The sequence below is a fragment of the Triticum dicoccoides genome, chromosome 1A, assembly GCF_002162155.2.
Source record: "Triticum dicoccoides isolate Atlit2015 ecotype Zavitan chromosome 1A, WEW_v2.0, whole genome shotgun sequence".
NCBI lineage: Eukaryota > Viridiplantae > Streptophyta > Magnoliopsida > Poales > Poaceae > Triticum > Triticum dicoccoides.
The window spans coordinates 47,471,879-47,491,742 of record NC_041380.1 but is presented as its reverse complement, the minus strand read 5'-3'; positions in this window follow the sequence as shown (position 1 = coordinate 47,491,742).

The following is a 19,864-nucleotide window of genomic DNA, read 5'->3' as shown; positions in this document are numbered from 1 at the left end:
TGGATCCCACGAGCAGCCACCGCCTCCCTCCCCATGAATCCACTGTAGTGGTGGCCTCTCCCCCCTGAATCCATCACGGCAGCGACCCCCTCCCCTAGATCCACCTCGGTGGTGGCCTACCTCCCCCTGAATCCACCATGGCGGCGGCCTCCTCCGCGGGCCGTCAACCTCGCGCGCACCGCTGCCCAAATCCTCGCTCGCTATTGTCCCGGCTACAGGGGCACCCTCCTTCCAATGGGCCCATCCACCTCCTCGGCCGTCGATGCGGATCTGACGCATGTGTCCTCCCAGGATCCAGCGTCATCCAAGGTGCGCGTGAGGGCAGGTCGCGGCAGCGCCCTGGGAAGGTCGCGGGCAACCCCTTGGGCAGGTCATGCGCCACACCAGTCCGAGTGCCTAACACTGGCGGTGAGGAAGCAGAGCAAGGGCGTCGGCAGCTACCTCGTCAGCACCCGGTGGCACAAGAACTTCTGGCTCCTCGTTTGACGTGCCCATCCACCATGTCCACCACGATGGTGTTTTTTAATGTTTGCTGCTAAGTTTGTCTGTCCAGTTCCTATGTGATCCTCATATTTTACTCCCGTATATCTGTCCCATTTTGTGCTTTTGAACCTGTCGATCGACTATAAAAAATAAAAAAGATGTCCGTGCGTGCATGTAGTGCGCATGCGGCCATGTCGTGTGTCGCTACGGTGGATCATGCATGTTGCTGCCCCATCGTGTTGTGAAGTGTAAAGTCTGAAAGAGTCCTAGGATTTTACCCTCCTACAGCCTTGTTGTGTTTTCAGTGTGTGTAATTTGTAGTACCAACTTTTTTTATCTTTACTACCGCGAGACTGTAACCTGTACCTGCTGTACCATCATGGTGTTGTTATGCACAAAAGACTGATGTTGTTGTTGAGTGCTTCTTGCTTGCTCTATTATATTTGAGGTTTTTTTCACTGCAATGGTTTGCACTTTGCACCTATGTCCCAATGGCTTGCACCAAACAAAGCCACCACGGTGGCAGATGAAAATTGGAAATCTAAAAGGAATGAGCACATCGAAAATTATACTTGAGCACCTATCTGAGTTCAAATTTAAATAATTGGGCGGTTTGATGTTTTTCACATAACTAAGACTTGAACCGTTACTAATGAATAACACGAAGAAAATCCAAATTGAAAAAACCAAGAAGTTCAATTTAAACAAATAGAATACTACAATGTACATGAAAAACCAAGAAGATATATTTAAAAGAACAGAGCAGTTCAATATTTATTGCAAAAAACTCAAATTTTTCCCGTTACTAATGAATAAACCAAGAAGTTCGGTTTGAAATAAAGAAGAAGTTTGACATTTACTAAAAAACTCCAATTTTCCACATTTCTAGAAAAATACACAAAAAAGGTTCAAAAAATTGAAAAAACTCAGATATTCTCACGTAACCGAGAGAAGTTCAGGTTGATAACTGCCAGAAGTTTGCGTACTACACAGTGTGCATTTTGTACGGAAAAAAGAATAAAAAAGCAAAAGCTAAAAAGTTTTTTTGCTAGAAGTTCAAGTGCTCAGCCCGAGAAAGTTCAAAAATTCTTGTGAGAGGTTGAGTAAAAGTACATGACAGAAGTTTAAGGTGAAAACAACGAGAAGTTCAACTACTGCAAGGGATGCATTTCAAATGAGAATAAAAGTATAGAAAATTAAAAGCTTAAAAGGTCTGTTGAAAGAAGTTCAAGTGCTTTGTCCGGGGAAGTAAAAAAATTCTTACGAGAGAGGTTCATCTTGTATTTCCATGTTCGATTTTTGTTGTATAAAAATCGAATACAATTATATAATCAAAATATAAAAAGGTGAAGTTCAAATTGAAATAACATAGAAGTTTGGAGTTTATTAAAACCTAGGATTTACCCGTTCAAAAAATAAAAAACACAATGCCATTTTTTGCACTTTTAAAAACAACCTCATAAATGAAAAAATGGTTGCTAGAAGTTCAAGTGCTCGACGAGGAAAAGTTCAAAAAATTCTTGTGAGAGAGGTTCACCGTGTATTTAGATGTCCAAAATACATAAAAAATATGTTGTTTCTTGTGTTTAAAAAAACTCTCTCAAAGCAGAGAGAAGTTCAACATGATAACAACCGGAAGTTCACGTACTACATGGTGTGTGTTTCATATAAGAAAAAATACAATAAAGTGAAACAGAGTGAAGTTCAAACAGACATGCCCCGGAAGTTCAACTACTTCATGTAGTGCAAAAAACATCATGTGAAAAACAAAGTGAAGTTCAAACAGACATGCCCAGAAGTTCTACTACTTCACGCGGTGCATTTTCGTTCGCGATGAACACAGAAATCATGATCTCGCCATTTTCTAATTTACCTTAAAACGGCAGGAATATTATTTGTATAAATTCAAGTCCTTGGTCGGAGAAAGTTAAAAAAATATTGTGAGAGAGGTTTGTACAAAAAGAATATCATTTGTGTAACACTGACAAAATGGATGAGAAAATTACAAACGAAAATACGTCATAGAAGTTCAACGTGAAAACAGCAGGAAGTTCACCTACTACACTGAATGAATTTCAGATGGAAAACTTTCAAAATTGCCGCGAGTATGAAAAAATGATCAACACGGGAAAGTTGCGTGTTTACAGCAGCTTTCCATCGGTATATCACCCGCTCAATTCCCGTGAGTGGGACGGAGAGCTACGAGCAGTGGATGAAGATCTACGAGAAAAAAAAATCACGTGAAAAACAGAGTGAAGTTCAGGTACACACATCAGTAGTTCAGGTTCTTCACGCGGTGCATTTTCGAAGAATCTATTTCGCGATATAGGCAAAACGCATGATCCCGCCGTTTTTGAAATTACTTGAAAACGGCTAGGAATCAATGAAAACCATCAACATGAAAAAGTTTCACATTTTCTGTAGCTTTTCAGCGGTATATTATTTGCTCCATTCCGATAAAGTTTGTAGAAATTATGGCGAAAATACGTTTTTCGCCATTTTCGAAACTGACTTAAAACCGTAAAGAACTGGGAGAAACAATACATACCAAAACGTTTCGCATTTGTTCAAGCTTTCCAACGCCATATCATTTGCTGCATTCGGAGGCACGGTTAAAAAATTAGCTCGAAAATACGAACTCGATAGGACTTGGACCATTTTCTAAATTACTCTTAATCCATTCAAAATTAGAAAAAAACTTTCAAGATGAAAATGTAGCGCATTTTCATAAGCTTTCCGACGCCATATCATATGCCTCCATTGGATTAGCCATTTAGAAATGACATCGAAAAAACTAACTCAGCTGTTCGGTTTATGAAATTTTACGTTTTTTCAAATTACTCTTTAACCATAGGGAATTAGAGAAAACTTTCAACATGTGGAAGGAGCGGTTTTGCAGCAGCTTTCCAACGCCATATTATATGCCTCATTCCGATAAACGGTTTAGAAATGCGATCGAAAATACGATTCACGTTTTTTGTGCAAAGAAAAAACGGTTTTCAAAACTGCTCTGAAGCCGCTTATATTTTGCCAAAAAATTAAGTTGGGTCATGATACTGATGTCCATAGCTTTCCAACGGTATATGGCAAGCCCCGTTTGGGCAATGTTGGCGGAAGTTCAACCGAGTTCACAGGGAAGTTCAAGGTACTTTTAGTGTGGCAAGTCAGGTTGTGATCAGAATATTATTCTAATCCCGTGATCAGAATAGTGTTTATGTATATATATATATATATATATATAGCTATGGTACACGAGAGAGAGAGAGAGAGAGAACACATAACTATGGTACCTACCCTTAGCCCCGAGGGTGAACTACTCCCTCCTCGTCATGAAGACCACCAGGACAATGAAGATGGCCCTCAGTGATGATTTCCCACTTGGGCAGGGTGCCGAAACAGGGCTCCAGATGAGATCGCTTCGGAACAAAGGCTTGCATCAGTGGAGCGGAAGTTTTTGGTTTCTTTCTGGGGTTTTTGGTATTTATAGGAATTTTTGGCGTTGGATTCACGTGAGGGGGCCGAGAGGGGGTACGAGGGAGCGACCAGCTCGGTAGGCGCGCCCTATGGGGGGTGCCCACGGTCCTTGAGCTTGTCGTGTCCTAGTGACTCTTTTGATCCTTCCTCGAAGCTTCGGGTATCTTTTTTTGTCCATAAAAAATCAACGTAAATTTTCAACCCAATCTGAGAAATTTTATTTCTCCACAAAAAAACAAAGCACGGTAGTTCTGCTGAAAACAACGTCTGCCCGGGTTAGTTCCATTCAAATCATACCAAAACCATATAAAATTGTTGTAAACATGGCATGAATACTTCATAAATTATAGATATGTTGGAGACGTATCAACTGGATGGACTGCATCAGTGTGTGTCGGTGTCAACACCGGCGGATCTCGGGTAGGGGGTCCCGAACTGTGCGTCTAAGGCGGATGGTAACAGGAGGCAGGGGACACGATGTTTACCCAGGTTCGGGCCCTCTTGATGGAGGTAATACCCTACGTCCTGCTTGATTGATCTTGATGATATGAGTATTACAAGAGTTGATCTACCACGAGATCGTAGAGGCTAAACCCTAGAAGCCAGCCTATGGTATGATTGTATGTTGTCCTATGGACTAAACCCTCCGGTTTATATAGACATCGGAGGGGGCTAGGGTTACACAGAGTCGGTTACAAGGGAGGAGATCTACGTATCTGTATTGCCAAGCTTGCCTTCCACGCTAAGAAAAGTCCCATCCGGACATGGGACGAAGTCTTCAATCTTGTATGTTCATAGTCCAACAGTCCGACCAAAGGATATAGTCCGGCTATCCGGAGACCCCTTAATCCAGGACTCCCTCAGTAGCCCCTGAACCAGGCTTCAATGATGATGAGTCCGGCGTGCATATTTGTCTTCGGCATTGCAAGGCGGGTTCCTCCTCCGAATACACCATAGAAGATCTTGAACACGAGGATAGTGTCCAGCTCTGCAAAATAAGTTCCACATACCATCGCAGAGAGAATAATATTTCCACAAATCTAATCTGCTGACATGTTTAGCAACATGACATCATGTCATGGTCCAGTCATTATTAGAAGCGTTTTTCTCAACCAGCACTGCACATATCGTGAGGCAATTTTCTTGACACGTCTTGTCAAAGCAGAGATCGTGTCCCTCTTATTACGGGATTCTCATCAATACGGATGTGGGTAACCCGACCGTGCCATCAATTATGACGCTTGGAGAATAAGAGATTTTACCAGGTGAGTGGGGAGGCGCACCGCCTCTTTTACCCTTATAAAGGGACAAGGATTCACTCTTTTCACCCATGCCTTCTTCCCGATTCATTCCCTTCTGCTCAGGCTCCAGCGCCCAAGCGTTCACCTTCTCTGCCAACAAAAGGCCTTCCAAAGATGTTCGGATCTAGAGCAGGAGGCAAATGGATGGCCTCTACCGTCCGAGAGAAGGATATCAAAAAGCTTCGGGGGCCGGGTATCTGGCCGAGAAAATCAGCCACCATCTCCCGTCGGTGGGACAGATCGTCCCAACTCCGGAACCCCGCGAGGGGGTTGTATTCCTCCCTCACTTTGTCCGTGGGCTAGGGTTCCCCCTCCACCCGTTCGTTCGTGGCATCATGTACTATTATGGGATCGATCTTCATGATCTGTCCCCTAATTCCTTCCTCAACATATCGACATTCATTGTCGTGTGCGAGGCTTTCCTCCGCATTTCGCCGCACTTCGGTTTATGGCTGAAGGTTTTTAATGTGAAGCCAAAGGTGGTGGGCGGCGAGCACACCGAGTGCGGGGGCGCTATGGTGAGCAAGATACCCAATGTCATATGGCCAACGGGAACCTTTAATGATTCTGTCAAGGAGTGGCAACAGCAGTGGTTTTACATCACTGAGCCGTGCGGCAAGGAATGGGCTGCATTGCCCAAGTTCCGATCCGGCGCCCCTCTGCGTCTTACATCCTGGGTCAAGAAAGGCCTGGACTGGTCCTCGTCCGACGAACTGTCGGTGCTCCAGACGCGCGTTAAAGATATGGGAGATAAGAACATTGAACTTGTCAACATAGTCCAGGTGATGTTAGTCCGCCGGATACTGCCTTGTCAACACTGGACTTGCAATCTATGGGAATTCGATTCGTCCAGGCACCAAACCTTGCGAGGGTTCTTTGTCTCCTCGCACAAGGACATTTGGAAGGTTCTTTTCAAGTCCAGCAAATCATGGCCGGACTCCGCCGAAGACTGCGGGTACCAACTATCCCGCCCTGCAACTTCGGTGAGTTTATCAAACTTTTCTATCTGCATGACCCAAAGGAAGCGCTTAACGCGTGTTTATTCAACTCTCCCAGAGCTGGACGAAGAAGGCGGAGCGGATCCATTGTCCGGCCCCGCTGCCCGAAGACCCAGCCATCCCACTTCTGATGAAGATGCTGGTCCTGGCGCCTTACAAGGTGCCGAAGAAGACGGCCGAGAAGGAGGCCAAAAGGACCCGGGGTGGCCTTCCTCGTCGCGGCACTTCGAACACCATACCCGAAGCTCTGATGCCCATTCTGCCTCCGAAGAGGATGAAAAGGAGGAGGAAGATGAATCCCCTGCGGGGGGAAGAAGGAAGAGGACTGCCTCCGCACCCTTGGAGGCCGAACTGCCCAAAAGGGGAAGGGCTTCTCTTCCGAAGGAATCCACCGCCGCTGCCAATAGCGGCCTGGCATGGGATCCCGGGGCCCAGCCCCTCGTGAACTCGTAAGTATGTAAAATCCGAGTACGTTTAAGCGTCTAGACTTATCGTGGCTTAGTATTTTAACCTTAAGCCATATTTTTTGGTAGTCCAGTGAGGTCCCGCACCAAACAATCCTCATTAGAGGACTTGCTGAGCTCAAATGCTATGGAGAGCTGGACGCCCACAAAGGCCCCTTCCTCCAAATAGGTGCATAACACCGAGGCTTTGTCCCAGAAGGACCCCGGCCAAGGAGGAAAGGAAGAAACCGTGAAGGCAGTGCCTGGAGGTCAAACCGCAGGGGCCGGACACATGGAAAAGATTCCCATGGGGTCTGATGGCGGGGGCGATCCTGAGTTCGGCTCCCCACCGGATGCGATTCCAGAGGCCTATACGGCTCCAGAATCAAGAAGGCAGCCTCCTTCGGCTGGAGGGGGCGTGCCTGTTCCGCCAGCGACCTCTGTCCATCCAGAGGTGTCGGATGCTTTGTTGGTGGTGTTACGAGACGCCTCCATCATTGACGAACACCATGCCCTTATGGGTGCGGTGATTGAGAAGATTTAGTCAACTGAGAGTGGACTGAACGAAGCCTGTATCAGCCTTATAAGAGGCTTTGAGGTATGTTTTATAAGTTGCTGAAGAGTGTCATAGTATAGATAGTAGCCCCTGATACACTGTTCGGTGAAAGAAAGAACCGGACAGGGGATCACATTGATGATCACAGGAAGACTTATTGAATGATATTGATTTCTCTTCTATTTCAAGCAGATACCTGTAGCGGCTGCTGCCTCTCGTATTGCAGAGATCTCCGGACTGAATCAAAGTCTGGAGCTGGCCATAGAAGAAATTGGTCAATGGAAAATGCAGTTGAGGGATAAACAAGGTATGCACAAGCATTGCACGCATTTATTGTGAAATAAATGTTCAGTATGAAATAAGCCACATAATTTGTGCTAGGGGTTATGACCGAAGTCGAGGCCCTCAAAAGGGTCGTTGCCGAGGCCGACGAAAAGGCGGCAACGGAGCGAACTCTTTGTGAGAAACACGAGGCCAGAGTTATTAAAGCTGCGTAGGAGCTGCAAGAGGCAGTAAGTAAATGCGAGACCTTGGAGCAGAGTTTAACAGAGAAAGAGTCCGAGCTCACCAAGGCGCGTCAAGCCACGAGCGATGCCCAGGGGGAAACCCAAAGTGCCCTACAGGGGATCCAAGAGGCGAGGAAGATCGCGGCAGGTAAGGCTTTTCCCATGTAAAGCAAGTATTTGAAGGGAAAAGTATGTTTCTGATTGTGAATCCGAACTTCTCAGGTGTATTTGCCGAGCAACCTCACAGCATATCAGAGGCCGCTCAATTCTACCGAGCCGAGGGAAGGATCACCGCCGATAAGCTCTTTTGGTCGCAGTATTTGGCACTGAATTATCCAGTGCCTTTTGCCGATCAACTGAAACAGCTGATCGAACTGCATAAGGCGGAGGAACTAGCCATGAAATATATGGTTATCCGGCTATGGCCTGCCGAGCCGATTCCAAGCAGCTACTTCGGGCTCGTGAGGCGGCTTGTAAGCTCTTTCCCTCGACTTGACATCATCAAGCGGTCGGTCTATATAGAAGGAGCGCGAATGGCCGTCGCCCTCGCAAAGGTGCACTGGGGGAAGATGGATGCCGAAAAGCTAGTGACTGAGGGACCGCTAGAGGAGTAGGAGCACCGCAAGCCCGAATTATATTATAAGAGTGTCCTGAAAGGATCCTACCTTGCAGCGGAGCTATGCACCAAGGGTATTATATTTCCATGAATTCCAGTCATGTTGTCCTTTGTAATGTTTAACAAGGTCGTTTATATGTCGCCTGTTATATAAAAGTTTACCCTCCTATGCGGCCATTTTTATGTTAAAATTGAGAGTTGGCCAGTCGTCGGCTTCTGCCCCCATGTAAGAAGTACGAGGGTGTTCGGGATAAACCTGAGCACTCTTTATCCCAGTTTTGGGTCCTCCGAAGGAGGTGCTCAGCACAACGAACCAGGAAATCGGACTATAGGGCTTTATCACTCTCACTTAGCCATAGGAGCTTTAGTATGGTCGGCGCAGCCCCTTGTGTTTGGAAGACCGTACTAGGGGCTCTATAAGCACCTGATCGGAGAAAAAGCTGATCCATCGCATGCTGCATTGGTTATGGCATTATGCGGGAGAAATCCTTAAAGATTTTGTGACCGCTCGAACAGCTGACCAGCTCTCGCCGTATCATGACAGCCGTTTTTGGCTTTCTCTACTGAGGTGCTCATCCGGAAGAACCGGGACACAATCACAGTAGTTCTCCCAGTGCTACCTTAGCCGATATAGCGAAACATAAGGTACCAAAACATGGGAGCCGGGCAAACTCAACTATTGACCCAAGACATGATTCAGAGCTGATGCATATAAGGCTATAGGTTCGGGGTGCCGAACTTCCATGAAGGTGTTCGGACTTTTATTGCCGTGTTATGGGAAAAACGAAGCCCCTGGCATATTTAAGGCATATCGCTGTGTATGGATGCCACTTTACGAAATGATTTCGATAAGAAATAATCAGCAGGTAAATGTCATATAAATCCACATGTTGTATTGGAATAATACGTCTATGTGTATGGGTACAAGTAATGTGATAAAAAAGGAGTTGTGATAGCAGAACCTGCTATGACCAGGGGGAAGAGGTTGAGTGCGGATCCGTATTATAGCTGGACGTTCACTGCGGGGAATGTCTAAGGATTCCCTAACGCGTTCAAGCCTCCTTCGTGTAGTCTGTCCTGGTCGGTGCAAAGGTGAACCTGCGAAGGAAATATAAGAAATGTTTATGTGCCGGAGGGCAGTTGAACCGCTGAGTTTGGCCTATCATGGCCTTCGCCGGAGTGTTTAGTTGAGCTCTGGATGAGCCGGGGTATCCTTCCGCGAAATAGTTCGGAGCCCCTTGACGGTGTCCGGGATCCTGGAAGTCGACTCGATGTTCGGCTGCAAGGTGCTGCTCATTGTTTGTGCTACTAAGGAAGTGGTGTATTTGTTTGTGCCGAAGGGAGTTTCGGCCTTGCCATGAACCGTGATGACGCCGTGTGGGCCGGGCATCTTGAGCTTATGGTAGGCACAATGTGGCACGACGTTGAATCGAGCGAACGCGGTTTGCCCGAGCAGTGCTTGATTATCACTGGTATGACGCCTCTAAAAGTGGCTTTAGTGGGTTTGGTCGCCGAACGATCGATGTCCATCTTGCGCACTGTGTCCTGGTAAAGCAGATTTAAACTGTTGCCTCCGTCCATAAGGACTCGAGTGAGGTGGAACCCGTCCACTATTGGGTCAAGGATTAGTGCGGCTGGATTGCCCTAATTGGCGTTAACGGGACAATCCGTGTGGTTGAAGGTGACCGGCCCTAATTTATATTGTGGGACGGCTAGTTCCATTGAGTCGCCATCCCTAACAGTGCATATCTGGTCCGAGTTGGCAATTTGGGTGGTATTTACCACATTCACCGATTGAATATGGGGGAAAATTTCTTTTGCCCTCCTGTATTCGGTGGTCTGGGCTCTTCGTCGCTGCCGTCGCTTTGAGACCCCTCTTCGTCTTTGGCGCCTACCTTGCCTGCTTGTTTGAAGACCCAACATTCTCTATTGGTATGGGTGGCTGGCGTTTCTGGGGTGCCATGAATTTGACATTGGCGATCGAGTATGCAGTCCAGACTGGATGCACCCGGATTTTTATTTTTGGGTGGCCCTTTCCGTTGACCGGACTTTGAGCCCCTGTACCCGGCATTAACTGCCGTATTTTTGGCGTTTTCACCATATTTGTGGCGCTTGTGTTTGTTGCGTCGTGGTTTGCCGTTGCTATCCCTGGCTTCTGATATGCCAGGTTTGCTTGCTATATTGGTACTACGAGCCAACCAGGCATCTTCGCCCGCACAAAAGCGGGTCATAAGTGTCGTGAGGGCTGCCATGGATTTTGGCTTCTCTTGGCCGAGGTGCCGGGTGAGGGAGTCCTGGATTAGGGGGTGTCCGGATGGCCGGACTATACCTTGAGCCGGACTCCTGGACTATGAAGATACAAAATTGAAGACTTCGTCCCTTGTACGGAAGGGACTTTCCTTGGCGTGGAAGGCAAGCTTGGCGATACGGATATGTAGATCTCCAACCATTGTAACCGACTTTGTGTAACCCTAACCCTCTCCGGTGTCTATATAAACCGGAGGGTTTTAGTCCGTAGGACAACATACAGAACAACAATCATACCATAGCCTAGCTTCTAGGGTTTAGCCTCTCCGATCTCGTGGTAGATCTACTCTTGTACTACCCATATCATCAATATTAATCAAGCAGGACGTAGGGTTTTACCTCCATCAAGAGGGCCCGAACTTGGGTAAAACTTCGTGTCCCTTGCCTCCTGTTACCATCCGGCCTAGACGCACAGTTCGGGACCCCCTACCCGAGATCCGCCGGTTTTGACACCGACATTGGTGCTTTCATTGCGAGTTCCTCTATGTCGTCGATGTCCGGCTTGAGGGCTCTCCTGACATCCGCGGGGACATGGTCTTCGACGGATTCGAGCCACTGCCTAGCGCGCCTCACTGTCATGACGAGCATGATCTAGCTCGGCCGCCGAACAGTGCCCTGGAGGCCACACCCGCATCGGCTTCGACCCTTACTTCGGAGCCAACTACGCCGGTTGAGGATGGGTGGTTGGACGCCGCCTCGGGGGCTGCGATCCCAACGGCGATCGAGCCGAACACCAGCCCCGCACTCTGCGAGACTCGTGACTCCAAGGAGCCGGACTCCTCTCTGGATTCCGAACCCTCCGCGCCCTTGCCGATCGAATCCGATTGGGTGCCGATCATGGAGTTTACTGCCGCGGACATCTTTCAACACTCGCCTTTCGGCGACATTCTGAAGACACTAAAGTCTCTCTCTTTATCAGGAGAGCCCTGGCCGGACTACGGTCAGCAAGGTTGGGATACGGACGATGAAGAAATACAAAGACCACCCACCACCCACTTTGTAGCCACTGTCAACGATTTAACCGACATGCTCGACTTCGACTCTGAAGACATCGACGGTTTGGACACCGATGAAGGAGACTATGAAGAACCAGTGCCTACTGGGCCCTGGAAAGCCACCTCGTCATATGACGTATACATGGTGGACGCACCAAAATATGACGACGAGGAGCGGAAGGACGCACCGAAGGCTTGTTCCCTCGAGAAGCAGTCAAAGCAGTGACGCAAGCGCCGCCCCAAATCCCGCCTCGACAGAAATAACGATCACACAGACCCAGCGCTGGAGCAGGGCGAACCACTGACGGACAACGGCAATCCGGATAATCAAACCGAACAAACAAATTCTATCAAGGATAATGGTCCGGATGACATAACGCCGGACAGGCACCCAGAGAAGCAGAATGCCCATAAAAGGCTTGTTGCCACCGCGAGGAGTCTTAAAAAGCAGAAGCAAAGGCTCAAGACTGCGCAAGACACACTCCAAATCAGATGGAGTAAAATACTCAACACACCAGCGAGGTACGGTGACAATCGCCCCTCCAAGAGCTACCCAAAGCGGAAGCCGCTACCTGAATTCAATGAGGAGGCCTCAGACCCCCCACAACCAAATATCAAAGCAGCCACCTGGCCGGATAGACGACCCCTCTACCAACACAGAGCGGCATACAACGCCACTCACAATACAACACGCGACCCTTGCAAGGGCTCGCACCCAAAGGATGGTGCAACAAGATCCATCTATGGACCACGCAAGCGTGCCCCAGCATACAATGCAACACAACAAACATCCGAACAACATGGTACACCCAGCTACAGGGGTGCCACACATCCCCTATGTTTCACCGATGAGGTGCTGGACCATTAATTTCTAGAAGGATTCAAACCCGTAAACATAGAGACATACGACGGAACAACAGATCCTGGGGTCTGGATTGAGGACTACATCCTTCATATCCATATGGCTCGAGGAGATGATCTCCACGCCATCAAGTACTTACCCCTCAAGCTCAAAGGGCCAGCTCGTCACTGGCTTAAAGGCCTCCCCGAAAGCTCCATTGGAAGTTGGGAAGAGCTCAAAGACGCCTTTTGGGCAAATTTTTCAAGGGACTTATGTCCGACCTCCGGATGCGGACGATTTGAGTCATATAACTCAACAGCCGGGAGAGTCAACCCGAAAGCTATGGAACATGTTTCTTACTAAAAAGAACCAGATTGTCGACTGTCCGGATGTCGAAGCCTTGGCAGCTTTTAAGCATAGCGTCCGTGACGAATGGCTCGCCAGACACCTCGGCCAAAATAAGCCCAGAATGATGGCCGCATTAAGAAGCCTCATGACCCGCTTTTGCACGGGTGAGGACAGCTGGCTAGCCAGATGCAGCACCAGCAACCCCAGTACATCTGAAGTTAGAGATGGATACGGGAAATCACGGCACGACAGCAATAACAAACACCGGAATAAAGAAGACAGCACGAAGGGCACAACAGTAAATGCCGGATTCAAAAGCTCTCGGCCAGGTCAAAAGCCGCCCTCTAAAGGCACCAGGGATGAACTGTCCAGCCTCAACAAAATTCTGGACCAAGTATATCAGATCCATAGTACCCCTGGTAAACCTGCTAATCATACCCACAGAGAATGTTGGGTCTTCAAGCAGTCTGATAAGCTCAACGCCGTACACAAGGGGGAGGATACACCAAGTGAAGACGAGGACGAGCCTCCCAAGCAAGACACTGGGGAACAAAAGAAATTTCCACCAGAAGTCAAAACAGTAAACGTGTTACACGTGATCAAGGGAAAAAACAATGCGGCACTCCCAGGAAAATATACCCAAGTGCCTGTCACCGCGAAGTCCTTCCACTGGTCGTCTCAACCAATCACTTTCGACCATCGCGATTACTCAGTAAGTATCCGACGCGTAGGATGGGCTGCCCTGGTATTAGACCCAGTAATTGGCGGATATCACTTCACACGAGTCTTGATGGACGGTGGCAGCAATCTAAACCGCATATATCAGGATACAATTCACGGGATGGGGTTAGACCCAACAAAAATTCGCCATAGCAATACTACCTTTAAAGGAGTAACGCCAGGCCCAGGGACTCGTTGTACGGGCTCCCTCCTACTACAAGTTATATTCGGCTCCCCCGATAACTTCCGTCGCGAGCATTTAACCTTCCACATCGCTTCGTTCCAAAGTGGCTATCAAGCACTGCTCAGACGCGAAGCTTTCGCTCGCTTTAATGCAATACCGCACTACGCCTCCCTCACACTCAAGATGCCCGGTCCACGTGGCACCATTTTAGTGAACGGAAATATCAAGTGATCTTTGCACGCCGAAGAGAGTGCAGCTGCCTTGGCAGCCGCACACTAAAGGCGCCCGGACCAGCGAAAGCACCCAATAGGTCATCAAGACCTCAGACACAACTAATCAAGTCCGGCGCTGCTAGTTATATCGAATAAATGGTCACACCCCTATTTGTCAATACAAGGGGCTCAACGTGCGTAGACAAGTGGCAATTTTTTCTCATCTTGAATTATACATGGTTTCTTTAAAAACTATCCTTTTTGCACGACAACTTTTTCACCTAAATTCCTCTCTTTTAAAGACGATCATTGTGCTACACCCATCCAGGATACGGCACAACGGAGACACAGGCGTAGACGTGCAGCAGGGACCCGCCCCAAGGATTCTTTTTAGATTAAGACCCTGCATAAACCTTTTTTACTGTCTCTTGTTGATACATATCCACCGTTGAGAAGGATGCTGACGTCTTGGCATGTGGCCACGCCAGAACAATGCACGTACCTGGACATAGGGGGCTTCTTACAAAGGCCATTATTTAGGCCCGGTTTATATCACAAAGACCGAATACCTTAGGGAGTGTTCGTCATCGCGAGTTTGGCCCTATATGTATCAGCTCCGAATCATTGTCTTTGGTCAAATATTGGGTTTGCCCGGCTCCTATGTTTTGGTGCCTTACGTTCCGCTTTACCGGCTAAGGTAGCACCAGGAGAACTACTGCGATTGTACCCTGGTTCATCTGGACGAGCACCTCAGTAGAGAAAGCCGAAAACTGACTGCCATGATATAGCGTGAGACTGGTCAACCACTCGATGACCTGTTGGAATGTTAGAATTCCTCCGCCTTAACGAAGGGCCGTTTTCCGGACAGGCATGTACGCACCCCAGGATCGGGAGAGTGCGGAGCCACCAGGGGCTATCTAGTAGCCCCACTGTCAAACTCCTATGGCTAAGTGAAAGTGTTAAAGCATTATAGTCCGGTTGCCTTGCTCGCTCCGCTATCACCTCCTTAATAGGACCAAGACGTTGGGTTAAGTGTGAACGCGTGTTTTTTGCGAGCACCTCCGCATTATATGCGTGGGGGTCGAAGCCGACGGCTGCAATCTTTTAGGTTATACACATGTATACATAAACGGCCGCCCAGGAGGCATCATATTACTTTCAGGAAAAAGTATAAAAATAGCCTTATAAAAATTTATAAAAGCATTTCGCTTACAATGAGATTACATATCACTCAAACATAATATTTTTTGAGCACTGGATCTCTATCAAACGATCACCCTCAAGGACTTCTTCAAAGTAGTGCTCAGCAGCCCTTCGGCCTATGGCCGAATCCCACGCTGCAACAGTGGTAGCATCCATCTCCGCCCAGTATGCTTTAACACGAGCAAAGGCCATCTGTGAGCCCTCTATGCACGCCGACCTCTTCATCGCATTAATGTGCGGCACCACGTCAAGGAACTACTGCACCAAGCTAAAATAGATGTTCGGCTTTGGCCTTTCCGGCCATAGCTGATCCACAACAGACCTCATGGCGAGTCCGGACAACCTATTCAGTTCGGCCCATTCAGCTAATTGGTCAGTCAATGAAAGCGGACGCTCGGGAGAATGGAATTATCTCCAAAACAGCTGGTCTACTTCACTGTCCGTCTGACCCTGGAAGTACTTGGCCGCATCGGCAGCGCTCGCCGCTAAATCCATATACACATTCTCCGAACTCCATAGCCGATCCAGAGTGGCATACCGTGGATCTCCGAACTTCCTCCGCAACATAAAGGATTTCCTAGCTATAATATCCCCGGCTTCCCGCAGCTCCTCCTTCTTCGCCCTCATAGCAGAGCGGATGTCTTTCCTCGTCACAGCAGCCTTCTCAAGGTCCGATGCCTTCGCTAGCTTTTCCTTTTCAAGAACCCGACAACGGTCGTCGGCGGCTTTTAATTCTATGGCCATCTTGGCCATCTTATCCCGGCTCTCGCCATGCGCGGCCTTCTCGGCTTTCAACTCTTCGGCCGCCTTCAAAGCAGCCGCATTACCAAACCTCGCTTGTTCCTTGGCTCGGGCAAGTTCCGCCCGCAAGGCTTCAAAAGTGGGAGCTCCATCTGCAGTCATAACGTATTAAAGATACTGGCATCATGCTGCTCTTACTATGTGGCGTTTACCAGATAATGACACTTACCCTGTGCCTCGTCAAGCCTTTTGTTAACAAGCTCGATGTAGGCGTCTGCTGCATCCAACTGCCGTTTTAAATGGGCAAACTCGCTAGTCCGGCTAGCCACCGGAGCTTCCATCACCTGCACATAGAGGCAGTATGGTTATTACCTGGGAATATGATCCTCTGTTCGTCGTCATTTCCGACGACAACCAGAGTCTCAGGGCCTACTATCTACACAGGGCACATTTAGCATGTGCAGGACTATCATACGTTATTTTACGTACCTCAAAGCCTGTCAGTAGACTCATAAAAACTTCATGCAATCCGCTTTCGGCGGACAAGATTCTCTCCATCACCGTATTCATCAGCACACGGTGTTCATCTGAGATGGCCGCTCGCCCCACCAACTCCCTTAGAACATCCGATCGCACACCAGTCGGTGCCGGACTCTTTTGTCCGCTCTCTTCGGGAGCCGGACACTGGGAGCTTCGGGGGTCAATGGGATTATCTTCTGGCCTCATCGGACTCGGAGAGGCCCTCCGTGATGACACTTCGGGGTCGCCCGCTTCTGGAGCGGAGGAGTCCGGAGGAGGCGTTTCGCTCTCCATCATCTCTGGAAGAAGATCCCCCGAAGACGAGCTCATTTGAGAGGGGCTAAGGCCCGAACTGCAAAGATATATGCGGTGGTTATTTTCTCAGAAGAAAAAGATGGCATACCTGTACTATTAAAGTATTTCGGGTCACTTACGACTCGTTGGAGAATTGATCCCCCCGCGGACTTTGTGCAGCAAAGGCACCCCCAAGGTAGGACCCTCTGTGGGAGACTTCTTCTCCCGTTTGGAAGCTTCAGCTTCCGAATCCCCGGGTGCAGTCCTTTTCCTCCTCCGGTCGTCTTCCTTCATGGGGACGCTCGCTCCCTCGGTTAGAATGGGCAGCGTTGGGGGCCCGCGTCCGCCCATATTATCCTCCCCAGTATCTTCCTTCAAGGGCTCCGGGCAAGGTGCGACCTGGAGCATCTTTTCCAATACCGGATTGTCCAAACCCTCAGGGAGGGGGGCCGAACACCGAATCAACTTTGCCTTTGTTAGCCAGTCCTGGTCAAAAAGCAAACTCTCAGAAATAACTTCGTAACAAATGAGAGATAGTATGTTCGGCCGGAAGATTCCTTACCTGTTCGGCGACGCGGTTACTGCTCAGGCCCACGTCCTCGGTGCTTTCCGGACACTCTACCTGAGGTCCGAAGAATGACTTGTACATCTCCTCGTGCGTCAGGCCGAGGAAATTTAGAATGACGCGCGGTCTCTCGGGATTGAACTACCACAAGCGAAGGGGCCGACGTTTGCAAGGCTGGACTTGACGAACCAGCATAACTTGTATTACCGCAACCAAACTAAAATCTCCATTGAAGAGATCTCGAATGCGGCTTTGCAGTATAGGCACGTCCTTGGCTGGACCCCAGCTCAGACCTCTGCTGATCCATGACATCAGCTGTGGTGGAGGGCCCGAGTGGAAAACAGGGGCGGCCGCCCACTTGGCACTTCTAGGAGCCATGATGTAGAACCACTCCTGTTGCCACAATTCAGACACCTCTGGAATGGAACCTTTGGGCCATGGAGTGCCCGTCATCTTGCGTACTGAGGCACCTCCACACGCTGCATGTTGCCCCTTGATCATCTTTGGCTTTACTTCAAAGGTCTTGAGCCACAGGCCAAAGTTAGGGGTAACCCGGAGGAAGGCCTCACACACGACAATAAATGTCGTGATATGAAGAAAGAAGTCCGGAGCTAGATCATGGAAATCTAGCCCGTAATAAAACATCAAACCCCTGACGAAAGGATCCAGAGCAAGTCCTAGACCTCGGAGGAAGTGGGAGACGAACACGACGTTCTCGTTGGGTTCGGGGGAGGGGACGGCCTACCCTCGGGCAGGCAGCCGATGCAAAACCTCGGCGGTCAAATATCTGGCCTCCCTCAACTTTTTGATGTCTTCTTCCGTGATGGAGGAAGGCACCCATCGGCCTTGAAGGCTAGATCCGGACATGATTGAAGGTTCGGAGCACCTAACCTGAACTTTGGGTGTTCAAGCTTGAGGTGGGGGAAGGATTCCATTGAGCACGGGAGGGAAAAAAGTAAAAGCCTTGTCCCTTTATAAAGAGGGTGAATATCAAGCGTCCTCTCCGTGGCCGTTTGGACTTGCCTATAGTCCAGGAGTCCTAGAAGCGGTTGGGTTACCCACGCCCGTATTGATGAGATTCCCGGAATAAGGGGACACGATCTCTGCTTTAACAAGACGTGCCAAGGAAACCGCCTCGCATGACACGCTGAGGTGGGACAATAAAACAATTCGAATAAAGGCTTGGCCGTGGTGCGATGTCACACTACGGAATATGTCAGCAGATTAGATTTGTGTAAATATTATTCTCTCTATGGCAATATGTGGAAACTTATTTTGCAGAGCCGGACACTATCTTTGTGTTCAAAATCTTCTATGAAGTACTTGGAGGAGGAACCCGCCTTGCAATGTCGAAGAAAATCTGCACGCCGGGCTCGTCGTCATTGAAGCCTGGTTTAGGGGCTACTGAGGGAGTCCTGGATTAGGGGGTGTCCGGATGGCTGGACTATACCTTCAGCCGGACTCCTGGACTATGAAGATACAAGATTGAAGACTTCGTCCCGTGAGCGGAAGGGACTTTCCTTGGCGTGGAAGGCAAGCTTGGCGATATGGATATGTAGATCTCCTACCATTGTAACTGACTTTGTGTAACCCTAACCCTCTCCGGTGTCTATATAAACCGGAGGGTTTTAGTCCGTAGGACAACATACAGAACAATAATCATACCATAGGCTAGCTTCTAGGGTTTAGCCTCTCCGATCTCGTGGTAGATCTACTCTTGTACTACCCATATCATCAATATTAATCAAGCAGGACGTAGGGTTTTACCTCCATCAAGAGGGCCCGAACCTGGGTAAAACTTCGTGTCCCTTGCCTCCTGTTACCATCTGGCCTAGACGCACAGTTCGGGACCCCCTACCCGAGATCCGCCGGTTTTGACACCGACACCGGGCGAGCCATTCATCATGGATAATTATGCTTAAATGCTGCTAAGGCCTCTGCATGCGGACAATCAACAATTTGGTTCTTCTTGGTTAGGAACCGGGTCCTGAATTTTCTGTCCGATTCCCCTCGCTACTGAGTTATATGACTTAAATCGTCAGTGATGTCTACTACACAACCTTCTTCTTGTAGATGTTGTTGGGCCTCCAAGTGCAGAGGTTTGTAGGACAGTAGCAAATTTCCCTCAAGTGGATGACCTAAGGTTTATCAATCCATAGGAGGCGTAGGATGAAGATGGTCTCTCTCAAGCAACCCTGCAACTAAATAACAAAGAGTCTCTTGTGCCCCCAACACACCCAATACAATGGTAAATTGTATAGGTGCACTAGTTCGGCGAAGAGATGGTGATACAAGTGGTATATGGATGGTAGATAAAGGTATTTGTAATCTGAAAAAATAAAAATAGCAAGGTAACTAATGATAAAAGTAAGCATAAACGGTATTGCAATGCTAGGAAACAAGGCCTAGGGTTCATACTTTCACTAGTGCAAGTCCTCTCAACAATAATAACATAATTGGGTCATATAACTATCCCTCGACATGCAACAAAGAGTCACTCCAAAGTCACTAATAGCGGAGAACAAATGAAGATATTATGGTAGGGTACGAAACCACCT